Source organism: Ochotona princeps, chromosome 2 (assembly GCF_030435755.1).
Source record: "Ochotona princeps isolate mOchPri1 chromosome 2, mOchPri1.hap1, whole genome shotgun sequence".
In the NCBI taxonomy this organism is placed as follows: Eukaryota; Metazoa; Chordata; class Mammalia; order Lagomorpha; family Ochotonidae; genus Ochotona; species Ochotona princeps.
In genome coordinates this window covers 2,686,436-2,702,249 of record NC_080833.1, presented here as the reverse complement: position 1 = coordinate 2,702,249, position 15,814 = coordinate 2,686,436, and positions in this window count along the sequence as shown.

The window sequence follows — 15,814 nt, the reverse complement described above, 5'->3', positions numbered from 1 at the left end:
TCTAAATACCCCGGTGAGGGGCTGCTTCTCCTGTTCCCTGCCTCCTCCTCCCTCATGTCTACTTGGAAGCTGCACTTTGCATGTAACAGGAAAATCTCTGTGGCCTTTTCCCAAAGCTGATGGCAGGAAACCCAGAGAGCTGAGCTTCTAGAACCTTCCACCCTGACAGTGCAGGGAGAGGCACCTGCGGGCACCCCACACTGCCGTGGGCATTTCCTCCCTGCTTTTATCCTTGCTCTAGTTCTTTCCTGGGAGGGTGCTGGCCCAGAGGTGGGGGCCTGAGCAGCCCCCTGGGGGTGGCATGGTCCGGCTTGAGCATGCTTATGTTCCTCAGCGTCTACTCCTCCGCTCTGCCTCACTCTGCTCTGTGCTGCTGTCCCGGCCTATTCTCCTGGCCCCTGCAGCCACTCCCACACATGGGCGGGTGCCCCTTCTGAGGCTGCCGATGGGAGCCTGCCCTGGAAGACCTGTGCATGGGGCTACCAACCTGCCTGCCGCCAGGTACGTTCCTGCTTTAATTCCACTGTCCAGGACGCATGGGGAGCTGTGGATGCTGTCACGTGGATTGCTCTGTTTTGCGTGCTGTTGCAGTGTGCACCCAGGGCTCACTTCTGTTTCAGGAACACATCCCAGTGCCCCCTGCACCAGTTGTCCCCGATTTGGCTCCTGGGCGCCCTTGGAGGGGCTCCGGGCCCGCGGCAGCTTGGAGCGTGTCGTGCCTGCACCTGCGCCGGCCCTGCACGCGCCTGCCCCTGGGAGCTCCTCCGTCCCCTGGACTTCCAGCTTGCGGGCACCTGGAGAGCCTGGCGATAGTTTCACAGGCTGATGGGAAGTTGAGGTGAGTGAGTTCACTGTTTGAAAAATATATCAGATACCTATGCATACATTTTGTGAAGAGGCAGGCTTCTCAAGCTCTGGGCTCCAGAGGCGGGTGGAGAGCAGGGCCCTGGCACCCGGTGCCGGGCAGCAGGTGCGCCAGCTCGTCTCTCTCTGCCTCCATGGAGGAAGCTCCTGGCGCCTTTGCAGACCCCACCTCATCTGCAAATGCCATCTCTATTTGTGTTGGGCATCAGGTTGCAAGTCAGGCATGCTCGAGGACACGCTTGTACCTACCCTACCAACTTTCCAGCAACTTCTCTCAGATGCCGGAGAAAGTGTGCTTACGTCAGTTCCTGGGCCTCACAGCACAGCTCAGCCAGCCGAGGCTGCTTCGGGAGTGTGCGCAGAGGGAGCGTCAGGTGCCGGGCTGGGGTGCTGGTCTGGCTTTTGTGCTTCGCTGCCAGGGGAGCTCCGAAGGCGAGCTCCACGGATCGCAGACCTCCCCGGGGCACATCAGCAGAGTGGTTACATGAGGCCTCCTGACTAATCCTTGACCTTGTGGTCTATTTCATTCACTCTGAACAGAAGACCCGGGAATTCAAGTCCCTAACATGCACATCATGGAGAGGCAGCTAAACTCGAGAATCTTCCAAGCACAGCCTTGGTGAAGCAGCCATGCTGACCAAGAACATGGGCTGGTGTGGCCCCTGGACGAGGAGGCCCGGCCTCAGGCTCCCGCACGGCGCGGGCCCGGCCTCAGGCTCCCGCACGGTGCAGGTGGAGCTGTGCCCGTGGGCGCTGGGGTTGAGATCAGCAGGCTAAGCTGCCCACAGTGCCGCTGGCTGTGCTGTTTCCCACCCAGCTCCCTGCTTGTGGCCTGGGAAGGCAGAGGGCGACCTGAGTCCTGGGCTCCTGCAGGACGTGGGAGAGCCAGATGAAGCGCCTGGCGTTGGCCGGGCCCATCCCTGGCCAGTGTGCCACTTGGGGAATAAACCAGCACATAGAACATCTCTCTCTCTCTTATCTCTTCACCCCGCCCCTGATTCTGCCTTTCAAATTCATAGAGCCTTCCTTCTCCTCGCCCCAAGGGCAGGGACCTTTGCGAGTTGGCCTGGGTTCCGGCTGCCCCTGCAGATTTCTGGCCCAGCAGGTGCTCAGCCAACATGTGCCGGTTCCAGGTGGAGTGAGAGAAGACAGTCACCTGTGTGTGTGCATACACGTGGCTGAACGTGAGAACGTGGACGGCCGCAGGTGTGCACACATGTAAGCATTCATGCCAGTATAGGTTCACGAGTGAACATGCTTGTGAGTGTCCGCTCAGGTGGCTCTCCCTGGGTGAGAGGGGCTCCGGCAGGTGCAGGTGGCACAGAGCCTGCTGGGGTTTCCTTGCCCATCTGCAGGCTTGGAAGAGAGACAGCTGCCGTCTGCGCGGGGAGGCTGAGAACAGACTCAGGGCATTCGGGAGGTTGATTCCGGGCTGGGCTGGGGAAAGAACGTTCTATCAGTGACGTCATCACCCGGGCCTGGTACAGAGACCACCATCAGCTGTCTGCTGTCCCCTGCACCTGCCTGCATGCCGTCTTGGCAGGCTTCTCCACCCATAGCAGCCTGGGCAGGCTGGGTGGGGTGACGCTGGGACCCCTCGTGGCCCCGAGGGCAGGGGCTGTCCACGCTACGTCACAGCCCTTGGCGGTGCTGCTGACCGGGTTTGCGCTGGTGCTGCTGCCCCGTCAGCTCGTCTGTGCTTGCTCAGAGGTGGCAGGAAGGGCTGCTGTGTCTCTCACTCCACTGGGAATGGACGGCGAGGCTCCAAATATGTCTCCTTCCAGGGCTGCACTTGGACTTGGTTTGCTGTGTGTCAGCCCGTGTGCCGGTCCCCTTGCTGGATGCCTTGGGGGAATTCTCAGATTACATTTCCACAGCATCCTGGGTGTGTGCGCATGTGTGTCCTGTCCCTTCCTCACTGGCCGGGCGATAGAGTAGGGGTGGCCAGAGGGGTCAGGGGTTTCAGTTGGACAGGGGCTGCTTGCTGGATTCCATACCAGCCCCGCCGGGCACCAGGGAGCAGGGAGAGGCTGCTTCTAGCCCTGTGTGGTTCTAGGTCACACAGCTGGCTATGCTGTGCTGGTTGCTCAGCATCCCTCCCTTGCTCTTAGAGCAGCTGCTGGACACAGTGTGCTGGCTGCTCAGCAGCGATGCCTGAGCTGGTCCTTCAGGAGCTGCCAGCGTGCAGAAGAAGACAGAACTTGGCTTCTTTCAGCGGGTCATGCCCCCTGCCGGGGTGACAGTGTGCCTGCTGTAGCCTGGGAGGCAGCCTGGGTGAGCCCACGGCTCTCGCTGCCCCCCTGCAGCTCTCTGCTGTCCCTACCCCCTGCTGTGTTCAGAGCTGCCCCCTGACACCCACACACGAGCCCAGGGAGTGTCCACCTGCCGCGCCTGCAGCAGAGCCCTTCTGACCGCTGCTCCGTGTTTCTTCTTGCCTGACTTGGATCTGGCCTGTGAACAGGGGAAGGGGCCTGAGGCACCAGTTCAGATCTGGCCTGTGGGCTCCCTGGTAACCCTTGGGGCAATGGCCAGCTCCTCCCGGGGGCCTCGGGAGCATCCCTCCCCTCTCAGAAGCACCCCCGCCCGGAGTTCCCACGACAGGTTCAGCGGGGCTGTGCTCAGCGTGGTCCCCCACTCTTGCTGGTTCCAGGCAAGACAAGCACAGAAACGCAGAGTGGGCGCTTTGGCACAGCCGCAGCAGTTTCCTGGGTGGGTTTATGTCTGTGGGATCTGATAGAAAATGGAGGCTGTTACTCTGTGTCTATTTTGTTTTGTTTCTGCATTTGTTCTGCTCTAGCTGTCTCCTGACAAATTGGTTGGGGAGCCCAGCCTGTGAGAACGGCCTGTTGGCATGGAGTGACACTTAGGGGGCATCTGTGGCCCCAGGCGGTGGCCCCGGGCAGAGGCCAGAGATGGGGGACTCTGCAGGAGTCCTGGGGCCCGGAGCAGAGTTGGGGAGGGTGACGCTGCGTCTCCCGTGGCCTGAGGGGCGTCCCGGGCTGGCCATTCCATGTGGTTCCCAAGGGCAGGATCAGAATACGGTCCTGTGCAAATAGTAACAAGTAGAACTGTAAATGAGCAAAAAATGTTGCCACGTTCCATCGAACCTCTGTCCGTCCGTCCGTTGGCCCGTCCGCCAACTCACCATCTGCCTGTCACCCAGGCACCACGTATGTGTCCAGCCTCCACGGGTCCGCCCTCAGGGGTCCAGGTCATCTTCCGGGTGTGTGTGTGCGTGTGGAGGAGTGTGCTGTGTATGTATGTGCGCATCACACGCATGACGCGTGGGGTGTGTGGTGCTTGCAGTGCATAGGCACACATACATGTGGCATGTGTGCGCGCTGCGGTGAAGCACACGTGACGTGCAGGTTACCATCTTCTGTGGCACCCTCCAGAACCTTCCATAGTCCAGGCCTGGACTCTGTTCCCTTCAACTGCCGACTCTTGACCCCTGCCCAGCCCTGCTGGCCTCTGCTCCACCCTCTGTGTGGGGAGCCGGGATGAGGAACCTGCCGTGTCTGCCCGGGGAGTCACTCCTGCAGTCGGCGATCGAGGGTCCGAGGGCTCACTTCTGTTTTAAGGCCCAGTGAGCTCTGTGGGAGGGGCAGGAGGCCGGGGGTTCCGGGTGGGGTCAGCGTGGGGTGACAGTAGCCTGGCTGTCCCCAAACCCTGGGGCACCTCCTGGTGTCGGCATGAAGACCTCAGAGAGGGGGAAGAATACTGGAGTTGGTAGGACTGGAGCCTTGGAATAGAGGTGACAGAGCCATGAGGGGGCCTGCCAGGTCTGCCCAGCTGTATCTGGGCCCAGGGGTCTGTCCACCCAGGAGCCAGCAGGGCCCTGTGGTCCCCTCCACCCCTGTGCGCATCTGGGGGCCTGTCCATCCCTCCGCAGTGGCCATATACAGGCAGCTCCTGGTAACGGTGTTTTGGTGAAGTTAAAGCCAGTGTCCTGTGGATTCAGGGCCCGAGTCCCATCTCCCGCTGGGAATCCTGCTCTCTCCCTCCTCCCCTGTGACTGGGGCCCCTCTGCAGCGGTAGAAGGCACCCCGGCTCCGAGAGTGGTGGACAGGATTTCTCCTGGCGCTCAGACGAGTTACCTGTTTTATTTAGAGGAATTGCCTGTTTTACCCCAATTCTTCTTGTCTGTGTTGTGAAAGTGCAGGGTGCAGCCAGGGGCAGGGTCAGCCACTGTTTCCACGTGCCATAATGGTTCAGAGCTGTTTAAGGCCATTTTGGGACAATTTCACAGTGGGCAGCCTCAAAGCGCTGGCTTGGTCTTTGATAAGAGGTGGCAGGTGTCCCTTCCATCTGGTGGTGGCCTTGAACAGGTGGCAGAGACCCCCCAGTCCTCGTTGGGGTACCGGGAGCCTGGCTGCTTTCCTTGAGAGGGCGAAGGCCTGGTAGGGACGGTCCCCAGCCCCTCTGCACAGGTCTGCTGCTGTGTGGCCTTGACCGCCAGCCTTTCCTGCTGGCCCGGCTCCCACCTGTGTACTCCGTGAGTGCTGGGGTCCTGGTGGGGTACACCAGTCAGGTGCAGGAGGGGAGTGCGCTGCACCCCAGGTTCTAACCCTCGCTGCTTCCTGTTGGGATCAGCCAGGCTTCTGGTAGAGATTTAGGCTTTAAGGGGGGCATGGGGACCACGTGGGGGTCCCATGGAGGATTGGGAGATCCGGGGAGCCTCTCCCATGCAGGGGTCCCCGGCTCAGGGCTGTTGGGAGGGACCGGTTAACATTCCTGTTCTGTGTTTAAGGTCACAGGCCATTTCCCTGCATTTAAGTGAAAGTTTCAATTTCTTTGGAAAACCTGAAGGGCTGGGCGGCCCCCCGGGCCTAGAGCCCACCCCCTGCCAGGCCTGGAGCCCCACGACCCCGAGTGCTGGCTTGGTCTGAGAAGCAGTTGAACTTTTTCTACTGGACATGTGTCCGATTTGCCACAATCACCACTACTCCCTCCAGCACCCCCAAGCAAGCCCACAGTGGCCACCGCAGTGGCTTATGGAGCCCCTGGCCAGTTGTGTCTGGTACTTGCCTGGCTTCCAGGACACTTAGTTTTGGACTTGGTATAGAGTCCAGCTCTCCTGACAGCCATGGGGCAGTGGCCATGTGGCAGAGCCCCTGGGGACTGACAGCTCTGGGCAAGCGTTTCGCCCCCAGCCTATTGCATGGAAACTGTGTGTTATGTGTTGTAACCTCAGCAGGCGAACAGCAGAGTAGCAGTACCCACAGCCACAGCACCGGCGGCCGCAGGGCCCCCCCGAGGCGGGTGCCCCGTGAGCCTGCAGCAGAGCCCTGCACTCGATCACCAGTCCTTTCCGCCATGCGGGTTCCATTAGGACTCTCATCTGCCCATTTTCCAGGTGGTGAAGTCGTGGCCTGGAGGGGATAGACATGTGACTGTTGTCTAGCAGAAAGAGTTGGGTCTGTTGAGGGCAAGGGATTGGGTGTCCCAGGTGGGGAGCAGGGGGCAGGGAAGAGAGAGATGCCCCCTCCTAGGGTGTCTGGGCAGAGCAGGATGGGGAGGAGGGAAGCGGGGGGCATGGAGGCCCTGGGTTGGACTCACTGTCCACTGCCCCTCTGCACCTGCTTGAGGACTGAAGTTGGAGATGATTCAGGTGCTGTGTCCTCGCCCAGGACAGGCAAGGCATGAAGAGGGGGCTCCCCAAGCAGACTGCAGGGGATGGGGGACCCTCCTGGAGCCGGGGGCTCCCCAGGCAGACTGCAGGGGATGGGGACCCTCCTGGCGCCGGGGGCTCCCCAGGCAGACTGCAGGGGATGGGGACCCTCCTGGCGCCGGGGGCTCCCCAGGCAGACTGCAGGGGATGGGGGACCCTCCTGGAGCCAGCTGTGGGCAGAGTCTCCTGTCCCCAGTTCCCAGCCCATGTCTCAGGGGACGGCTGTAGCACTGGTGAATGGAGACGTCTGCCTACTTTCCAGGAGTGCCTCTGCTGCCTCTCCTGGGGTGCCCCTCCCCCAGCTTTCTCCTTCCCTGTGGTCAGGCTCGGGTTCTGGAAGCGATCCTATGAACCAATGTGCCCTGCCTTTCCAATGATTAACGTTTGATTTACACCCCGACTCTCCTGCTTCTCGTGGCCTTCTAGCTCATTAAATCTTGCTGGCCGAGCTTCTGTCTTCCTTTCTGGAATTTTCCCTCCACAGGCAGTCCTTGCAGCCCTTTGTCAGCTCCTGACCCCTGTACTGGTTTCAGTTGGTCCTAGCAGCTGCCCAGCCAGCAGCGGCTGCTTCCCCTGGCTGAGACACTTGTGACAGGAGGGTCAGGCCCCAGAAGGTCAGGGCTGGCACCCAGCCAGGCCAGGAGTGCTGGGGCCACGGGCACTGTACTGGGCACCTGAGCTCATAGCTGGTCCATTTCCTGGGATGCAGGGCCATGGGTAGAAACATGGGACACAGAACCGAAGCTGAGGCCGCCGTGTGGAGAGCAGGGAGGCTCGCCGGGGCCTTTGCTCACTGCTTCATGTTCATTTTCAGTCCAACCCTCAGGTGTTCGTGGCGGCCGTGGCAGCCCCGTCTTGCAGAAATGGAGTGTGGAACAGCATGTCCTAGCAACACTGAGGCAGCACCCGCTGCCACACAATGCAACGATGTCCAGGTTTTGATTTAAAAACCACCCATGTGTTATTCTGAGAACTTGGGAGACCTCAGACTGGGCAGGAGGTCTCAGTGCGTAGCAGCAGCACAAGGTGACCTGCAGTCACCTGTCCCTCCGGCAGCTCCCTGGAAATCCAAACAGCAGCTCGAGAAGACCTCAGCAAAGGAAGGGAAGTGAGGAAGCCGTGAGGATGTCAGAGCCGGTGAGCACGTGAGGATGTTGGAGCCGGTGAGTGGGTGAGGATGTCAGAGCTGGTGAGTGGGTGAGGATGTCAGAGCTGGTAAGCACGTGAGGATGTCAGAGCTGGTGAGTGGGTGAGGATGTTGGAGCTGGTGAGTGGGCGAGGATGTCGGAGCTGGTGAGCACGTGAGGATGTTGGAGCCGGTGAACACATGAGGATGTCGGAGCTGGTGAGCACGTGAGGATGTTGGAGCCGGTGAACACATGAGGATGTTGGAGCCGGTGAGCACGTGAGGATGTCAGAGCCGGTGAACACATGAGGATGTTGGAGCCGGTGAGCACGTGAGGATGTCAGAGCCGGTGAACTTGATGACTAAGCAGTGTAGCAGGTTTCTCAGAACATCAGTTGGAAGTGTGGGGTGTGCAGAGCTGAGTATTCCTTCTCTTCCAGGGTTGTGCAGGTGGTTTGACAGTTGAAAAGCTTCTTTCAAAGATTTATTTATTTATTTAAAAGGCAGAGATGCAGAGAGAAGGAGAGACAAAGGGAGAGATCTTTCGTTAGCTGGTTCACTTCCTAACGGGTCCCAGTGGCTGAGGCTGTGCCAGGCAAAGCCGTATTCTGGCACTCCCATGAGTCTCCATGTGGGTGCAGGGCCCAAGCGCTCGGCGGCCTGCCTGGCTCATGAGCAGGGATCTGGGTTGGAAGCGGTGCATCCAGAACTTGAACTGGTGTCCTTATGGGACACCAGCACTGCAGGTGGCAACTTAACTTACTGTACCACAGTACTGGCCCCCGTGGTCAAAGACTTTGAATGAAGGCAGAAAAATCAATTCTAAGACAGAAAGACTGAGTTTTCAACAAATGGTAGCGGGCAACAGGGTATCCATAGGGGAAAATAGTTAAACCTGAACAGAATCTCAAACCTTGTGCAAAAATGAACCAAATGGGTCATGGCCTTAAATGTGAAAGCTAAAGCCATAAGCCTTGGAAAGAACAGGAAAATCTTTGGGCCACAGGGCCAGGCCCTGAGTTCTTAGACTCGACACGAAAATAAACGTGAAAATTGGTTTCCATCAAAATGAAAACTGCACCAAAGACACTGTTAAGAGGTGGCAGACGAATTATGGAGCCGGACAGAATGGCAGCCAGCCGGGCTCACCAAGCAGCGGAATGTGGTAGTGCTCTTAGGTCTCCTGGGTGTCGGAGGAGACGGGCCAGTCAGAGCACCGGGGAAGGCCGGTCAGGTGTCTCCTCCAGGCAGATCCCAGGAACCACCTGCCCAGCATGCTTAGGCGTTAGAGAAAAGCAAATTAAAAGCATAACAAGCTATTTCCCCACGTCTGCCAGTGCGGCTGAAGTAGATGCAATGACAGCCTGACTGCTGGGGAGATGGACTCCAGCTTGGGTCCTGTTACTGTCGGGGAACCTGCCACGGCTCAGGCCTGGATCCCATCACTGTCGGGGAACCTGCCACGGCTCAGGCCTGGATCCCATCACTGTCGGGGAACCTGCCATGGCTCAGGCCTGGACCCTGTCTCTGTCGTAGAACCTGCCACGGCTCCAGTCTGGAAGATGGTTTGGTGGTTTCTCTCTTCCTTTAAAAAGATTTACAGGCAGGAAGAGAAGTCTTCCATCACTGGCCTACTCCCCAAATAGTCACAGCCCAAGCTGGGCCAGGATGAAATCAGCAGTCCAGAATTCCATCCAAGCAGGACTGCAAGCCTGCGGGCTCTCATCTGATGCTTTCCCAAGCATATGAGCAGGGATCTGGATTGGAAGTTGAGCAGCCAGGACTCCAGCCCCTCCTCGCAGGGGCTGTCACAGACAGTGGCTTGACCCACTGTGCCACAGCTCCAGCCCCATGGCAGTTTCTTAGAAAACTAAGGATGTAGCCAGTTCCCCTGCAGAGGGGACACCTGGACACCTATCAAGTAGAAAGACTATTCACTCAAAATCCTACACACAGGTGTGTACAGCAGCTTCACACAGAAGAGCCAGAACCTGCTGTAGCCAGGCATCTTCATTTGGGGTTAGTGAGCCGTGTCACATACGGACCACGAAACGGTGCCCCACGAGATGACTGATGCTCATCTTTCACAGGGTGGAAGACGCCAGGACTAGAAGGTGCCAGCATGCACGCTGCACTTCCAACATCCCTACTGCACCAACAACACAGATGGGGGCAGAAATGCTGGGTGCCCGGTGCTGAAGATGAGCGGGGGAGGGGTGAGGACATGGCCTGGGACCAGCGGAAGGGGTTGCCATGGCGATGGGAATGTGCTGTGTCCTGGCCACAGCATCCACTCACATCCTGGACTCGGTATTACTTCGAGCCTGAAGCTACCACTGGGAGAAATTGGGCACACACAGTCACGCTGTATTATTTCTTACAACCACAGGTATCTCTACAATTATCTTAACACAAAGCATTTAATTTAAAAAAGCATGAATTTTAAAGATTTATTTGAAAGGCAGGGAGGCAAGGAGAGAGACAGAGAGACATACAGAGAGAGAGGGAGATTCTTCTACCCACTGGCCTAGCTGGGGAGGGACCAAGTCGTGTCCATTGAGGTCTCCTATGTCCTGGGCAGGGGCCCAAGGATGTGGGTCATCATTTATGGTCTCCTAGGCACATGAACAGGAAGCTGGCTCAGAAACAGAGCATCTAGGACTTGCACCTGCACGCCAGCCCAAGATGTGGTCATCCAAGGGGCAGCTGAACCTGCTGCCACCCTGTCCCTCATTGCAGGTAACAACTATGTTCAGCATTGTATCTGTAAACAGTAGGTGCTAAATGAAGCTTATAAGCTCCTCAGAAAGCTCTTAGTAGGCGCTTGCCATAACCGATGGACCATGCTGGCCAGCCGGAAGGCTCAGCTGAGCAAGCCCCACAGTGGACCTGGGCTGGGCCCTGAGCCCACGGGATCCCACAGTTTCTGTCTCCAAGATTCCTTGGAGCTCGTGGCTGCTGCCAGGCTTGGGGCCAAGGTCAGGGGGCTCCCATGAGGGGAGACCTGGGGACTATACCCCTGGTTTATTCCCATCCTGGGCTTTTGGAGGGGTTGTGAGAAATTTGGAGGACAGGACTACTCAGTGTGGAGCCCAGGGAGGAGCCTGCTGCTCAGTGTGGAGCCCAGGGAGGAGCCTGCTGCTCAGTGTGGAGCCCAGGGAGGAGCCTGCTGCTCAGTGTGGAGCCCAGGGAGGAGCCTGCTGCTCGGGGTTGTGGGCGTGTGTTGTGTCATCTGTGAAAGCAAGAGGGACTGCACCCCCAAAGATTGGTTCTGGAACATGATTGATGTTTGTCCCTGTCACATGCCTTGGGTTTGAGTCCCCTGAGGGAGTGCTGCATTCAAGTAGTAAGTTACCAGTGTTCTTTTCCCTCCCTCCCTCCTCCCTCCCTCCCTCCCTCCCTCCCTCCCTCCCTCCTCCTCCCTCCCTCCCTCCCTCCCTCCCTCCTCCCTCCCTCCCTCCCTCCCTCCTCCCTCCCTCCCTCCTCCCTCCCTCCCTCCTCCCTCCCTTCTCTTCTTTCTTTCTTTCTTTTCTTTCTTTCTTTCTTTCTTTTCTTTTCTTTCTTTCTTTCTTTCTTTCTTTCTTTCTTTCTTTCTTTCTTTCTTCTTTCTTTCTTCTTTCTTTCTTTCTTTCTTTCTTTCTTTCTTTCTTTCTTTCTTTCTTTCTTCTTTCTTTCCTTATTTCTTTCCTTATTTCTTTCTTTTAAAAAAGTATTTATTTTCATTGGAAAGGCCGATTCACAGAGAGAAGGAGAGATGGAAGATTTTCCGTCTTCTGGCTCACTCCCCAAGTGACTTCAATGAGCAGAGCTGAGACGATTTGAAGCCAGGAACCAGGAGCCTCCTCCAGGTCTCCCGCACTGGTGCAGGGTCCCAACTGCTTTTCCAGGCCGCAAGAGGGGAGCTGGATGGGAAACAGAAGGCCCTGCCCACGATTCTCGGCTGCTTGCCCAGGTGTGGGTGCAGGGCAGCTGGGAAGATGTCTGTTCTTGTCTCAGTGCCCGAGCAGGGTGTGTCCCTAGGGAGGGGGCAAAGTGGGTGGGGGGGGGGAATAGGGAGAAAGGGGAAAGCGTGCTGGTAGCTACACCCCTGCTCCTCTCCAGGGCCTCTCCCTCGGTAGTCCCTGGGACAGAAAGAGGGGACCATGCTGGGGGTTCCTGCCCCCATCCCTGCACTGTGAGGGTCCCTCCGTGTGCTCGGCACAGGTGGACCCACGAACCCCGTGCTCCCTGTGCAGGTCCTGCACGCTCCATGGAGTCCTGTCCCCTCGGGGAAGAGCCAAGGAGCAGCCGCCTTCTGTGTCCCTGCGAGGTCCACATGGCACTGGGAAGCTGGGGGTGACCAGATGGGACGAGTCGGGCCATGGGGGGGGGTAATGTGGGGGGTAGTGGCCACCCTGTCCAAAGCTACCAATTCAGGACTTCTAATTCAGGCCAGTTCTGACTTTAGGAGGGAAGTGTTCCAGGCAGCCTGCTGGGGCTGCAAGTGCAGGCAGAGTTGAGCTGGTGTGTGAGCTGGCGAGTGTGTGGTGGCATGGGCATACTGTATGTGTTTTTTGTGAAGGGGGGGGTTGGGGGGGGTGGGGGTGGGGGGGAGGAGGTTAATATGTGTTGATTTGTGGTTATTATGTGTGTTGTTTTTTGGAAAAAGACAATGCTGTTCTCTGATGTAAGGGCTCGCAAAATCAAGCTTGATTCGAGAGCTCTAGGCATGTGAGCATGCGTGCACTCGCTGAAGCTGTGCGAGGTGGGACTGCGACAGGCAGTGTGGACACGGACTGTGCGGGGGACAAGATAGAGAGGGTTAGAATGATGGGTTCCCAAGGAGACTGCCAGCAGGACGCTGCCCTGACTGCTGTTGTACCTTGCAGTGGCAGGACGTGCTTAAAATGTGAATGACGGACTTGTGACGGGGGCTGAGAGCATGGTTGTTATGGCAGTAATATGGGGGAACTCAGTGGGAGGAGGGGAGATGAGAAGGGCGGAAGAGAAGCCCCCGAGCCTATGGATGCTGTATATAAAGAAAAAGATATATATATATATATATAAATAAATACAGCTAGTATTTATTTAATAGCAAGTTTAAAAAAGTAAGTATATGCGTTTGTGTGTACATACTTTGGTGAGTCTGTGTGTGTGTGTGTACATGTGCATATGCACTGCTACATGTGTTCATGTGTGTGCACATTCCGATGTGAGCGCCTGTGTGTGTTCATACACACGGCCATATATGCCTGCCTAGTGTGTTTGCACACGTGTGTGTGTGTGTGTGTGCTGTACTGACACGCAGCCCCCGGCATCAGAGCCCAGCCTCTCCCCGGCTTCCTTTCCCGGGAGGAGCGGGAACGGGTGGGGAGCTGACACTTGTCCCCCGCACTTGGGCTGCGTTGCGGAGAGCAGGCACTTGGCCGAGTGGGAAGAGCCGTGCCAGCCCGTTTGTCGAGAGCTCGTTTAGGGAGCCGCAGACATGGACGCCGAGGAAGATTATTGGAAGAAGATTCAGAAACACGTCAAGCGTTGCCTTCACAGCTACAGGACTCGGGGTAATTTTATCCCTTCCTCTGGCTCGTCTGTGCTTTCCAACATTTCTACAATAAACACCTATTGCTCCGTAATAACAACCAAGAAGTTATTTTAGCAGCTGGCCTGGAGCGCCGACAGCCGTGCAGCCGGGCACCTTGGGAGCTGCCACCGAGCGGTGATGTCCTCGCCTCCGCAGATGCTGGGCGCCGTGGGGGGATGCGGGGAGCTGATAAGCAGCTTCCCTGATGGCTGCCCACTCCCATCTTCCCACCGCTCGTGTTGTAGGGTCTTGCAGGTGTGCGTGGGTTTTCCGGGCCCCTTGTGCAGTCCGGGGTTCCCCCACTCCCCGAGCACAGATCTGGGCCCATTCCACCTGTTTTGCAGTCCTGGTTCAGGGTCTGGCATCCAGAGCAGCCGTACTGTGGGGTTCCCTTGAGCTTTTCGCACCCCAGCTCCCTCCTAGGCAAAATGGAGGTGACAGCAGTGTGTACTGCCCGAGGTCGCCTAGAGGAGGCACTGTGCCCGTGCTGAGCGGTGAGACAGTGGCCCGTGCACAGCCTCGTTCTCATCCTTAGAGTCCACGGTGGTCAGGTTCACTGGTTCCAACGAGACCCTTTCCAGCTCCAGGCTCTGCCAGGAAGACCCTGGCCGCCCCGCCCTGCCCTTGAACCCCGCCCAGCCTCCGGGACTTGCGTGCACGCTGGACTCGGGACAGGAGAGGGGACTGCTGCCAAGTTTCCACTCTTACTCTTGCGCTTTTCCCTGTTCGGCAGAATTGTGTTTACGTCAGGAAGGTAGAGATCTGTTAGGGCTGGAATGACAGACTAGCACAAGACAGTCTGTACACGTTGAAGATCACGTATGTGAAAGGCAGGGCTGGGTGAGAGAGGATGTTCCATCTGCCCGTTGCCGCCCCTGGGGTGCACGGAGGCAGGGCAATGGAGCTGGGAGCAGGGCCAGGCCTCCAGCCCAGGCCTGCTGACGTGCGACAGGGGCCGGGCGCCACCCCAGCATCGCCCCTGAACCTTGGGCAGCCCCTGGCATAGGCAGCTCTTGTGAATGAGTCGCCCTTGCCTTGTCTGCCCGAGCTTCAGGACCGGTCACTCCCTTCCTGCACCCAGGCCAGCCTCTGGTGACCCCTGCCCTCCCGTGCCTCTCTGGGAGTCCCTGTAGAGGTGTCACCCAGTCCTGAGCTGGGTGCAGAAGCCTGCCGTGAATGCGGGTGGTCTGTTGAGGTGCAGACCTCTGTGCGCTCCTGGGAGCGCTGGTCTCCAGGGCAACCTAAGTGGTTTTCTGAATGAGCAGAGGGACCAAAAAAGCCACAGTAGGGAAGCCCAGTGGGGCTGTGTCCATGGTCCTGGCAAATTGCCTTCAACGGGGCCCTGAGAGCCTCCCGCCGAGGAGGGACCCACACTGTGCAGCCACTCAGCTGCCCAGCCTGGGCTCCAGGGGCCTGGGCATGACTTCCTGGGCGAGAGGCTGCCCTGGGCTGGGTCCTGATAGTAGATCGGGCTTGGTCTCGTGGCAGAGCTGGGACCCCAGCAGCGTACCCCAAGGCCAAGAGAGACCCACACTTCTGGCTTCCTCTCTGCTAAAGCCTATTCCGAGAACAACTCGGAATAGCTCCTGGGAGCGAGACCCGGGAACTTGCTGAGAGCTGGCTTGGCCAACCCAGGTAGTGTCTGCCCCACATGGGGCCTCAGCTTGCCCTCCTGTGAAATGGGTTCCCACCTAGAGCTTTCCAGGCCTAGACCAGCCAAGCAGCCCATGCTCTGGTGTGAGCCAACGCCTTCTGGCTTGCAGGTAGGAAGGACATGCCCTGCTTGGTGGCCCAGCCGGGCAGCGGCCGTCTCCAGGGCTGTGTGCACTGTGTACATGGCTGGCCGAGAGGGCGCTGGTCGGGGTGGCAGGGAATGGACCGGCTGGTTTCCACGATTCCATCATGCTGCCGTGTGCTGCACGCCTCACTCGGTGCATTTACTGCATGTCCATTTTTAAAAACAGACTAGAAAGAGTAAACCATAGGGCTGAGGCAAGACAAAGTGCACCTTTCTTCTCAGGCTTCTGTTTGCAAGGAGTGTGCCACTTGGCCACGCAGCAGCCCTGCAAGCAGGAGTTCCAGTCAACCTGAAAATCTCCCTCCAAGTTGGCGTGGGAGCCACCTGACCAGCCTGGCACCTGGAGTCACCCTAGTGTGGGAGCCACCTGACCAACCTGGCACCTGGAGTCTCCCTGGTGTGGGAGGTACATGGCCAGCCTGGCACCTGGAGTCTCCCTGGTGTGGGAGGTACATGGCCAGCCTGGCACCTGGAGTCTCCCCGGTGTGGGAGCCACTTGGCCAGCCTGGCACCTGGAGTCTCCCTGGTGTGGGAGGTACATGGCCAGCCTGGCACCTGGAGCCGCCCTGGTGTGGGAGGTACCTGACCAGCCTGGCACCTGGAACCGCCCTGGTGTGGGAGATACATGACCAGCCTGGCACCTAGAGTCGCCCTGGTATGTGGCAGAACAGACAGCGACCTGGTCCCTGCTCCCAGCTGCTGCCCCTGCCCGCTGGCCTCATGGCCCTGTGCATGGGAGGCAGGTGGGAGGCATCAGCTCTGGGTGCAGTGTTGCGGGGTCTCAGGGTCACAGGC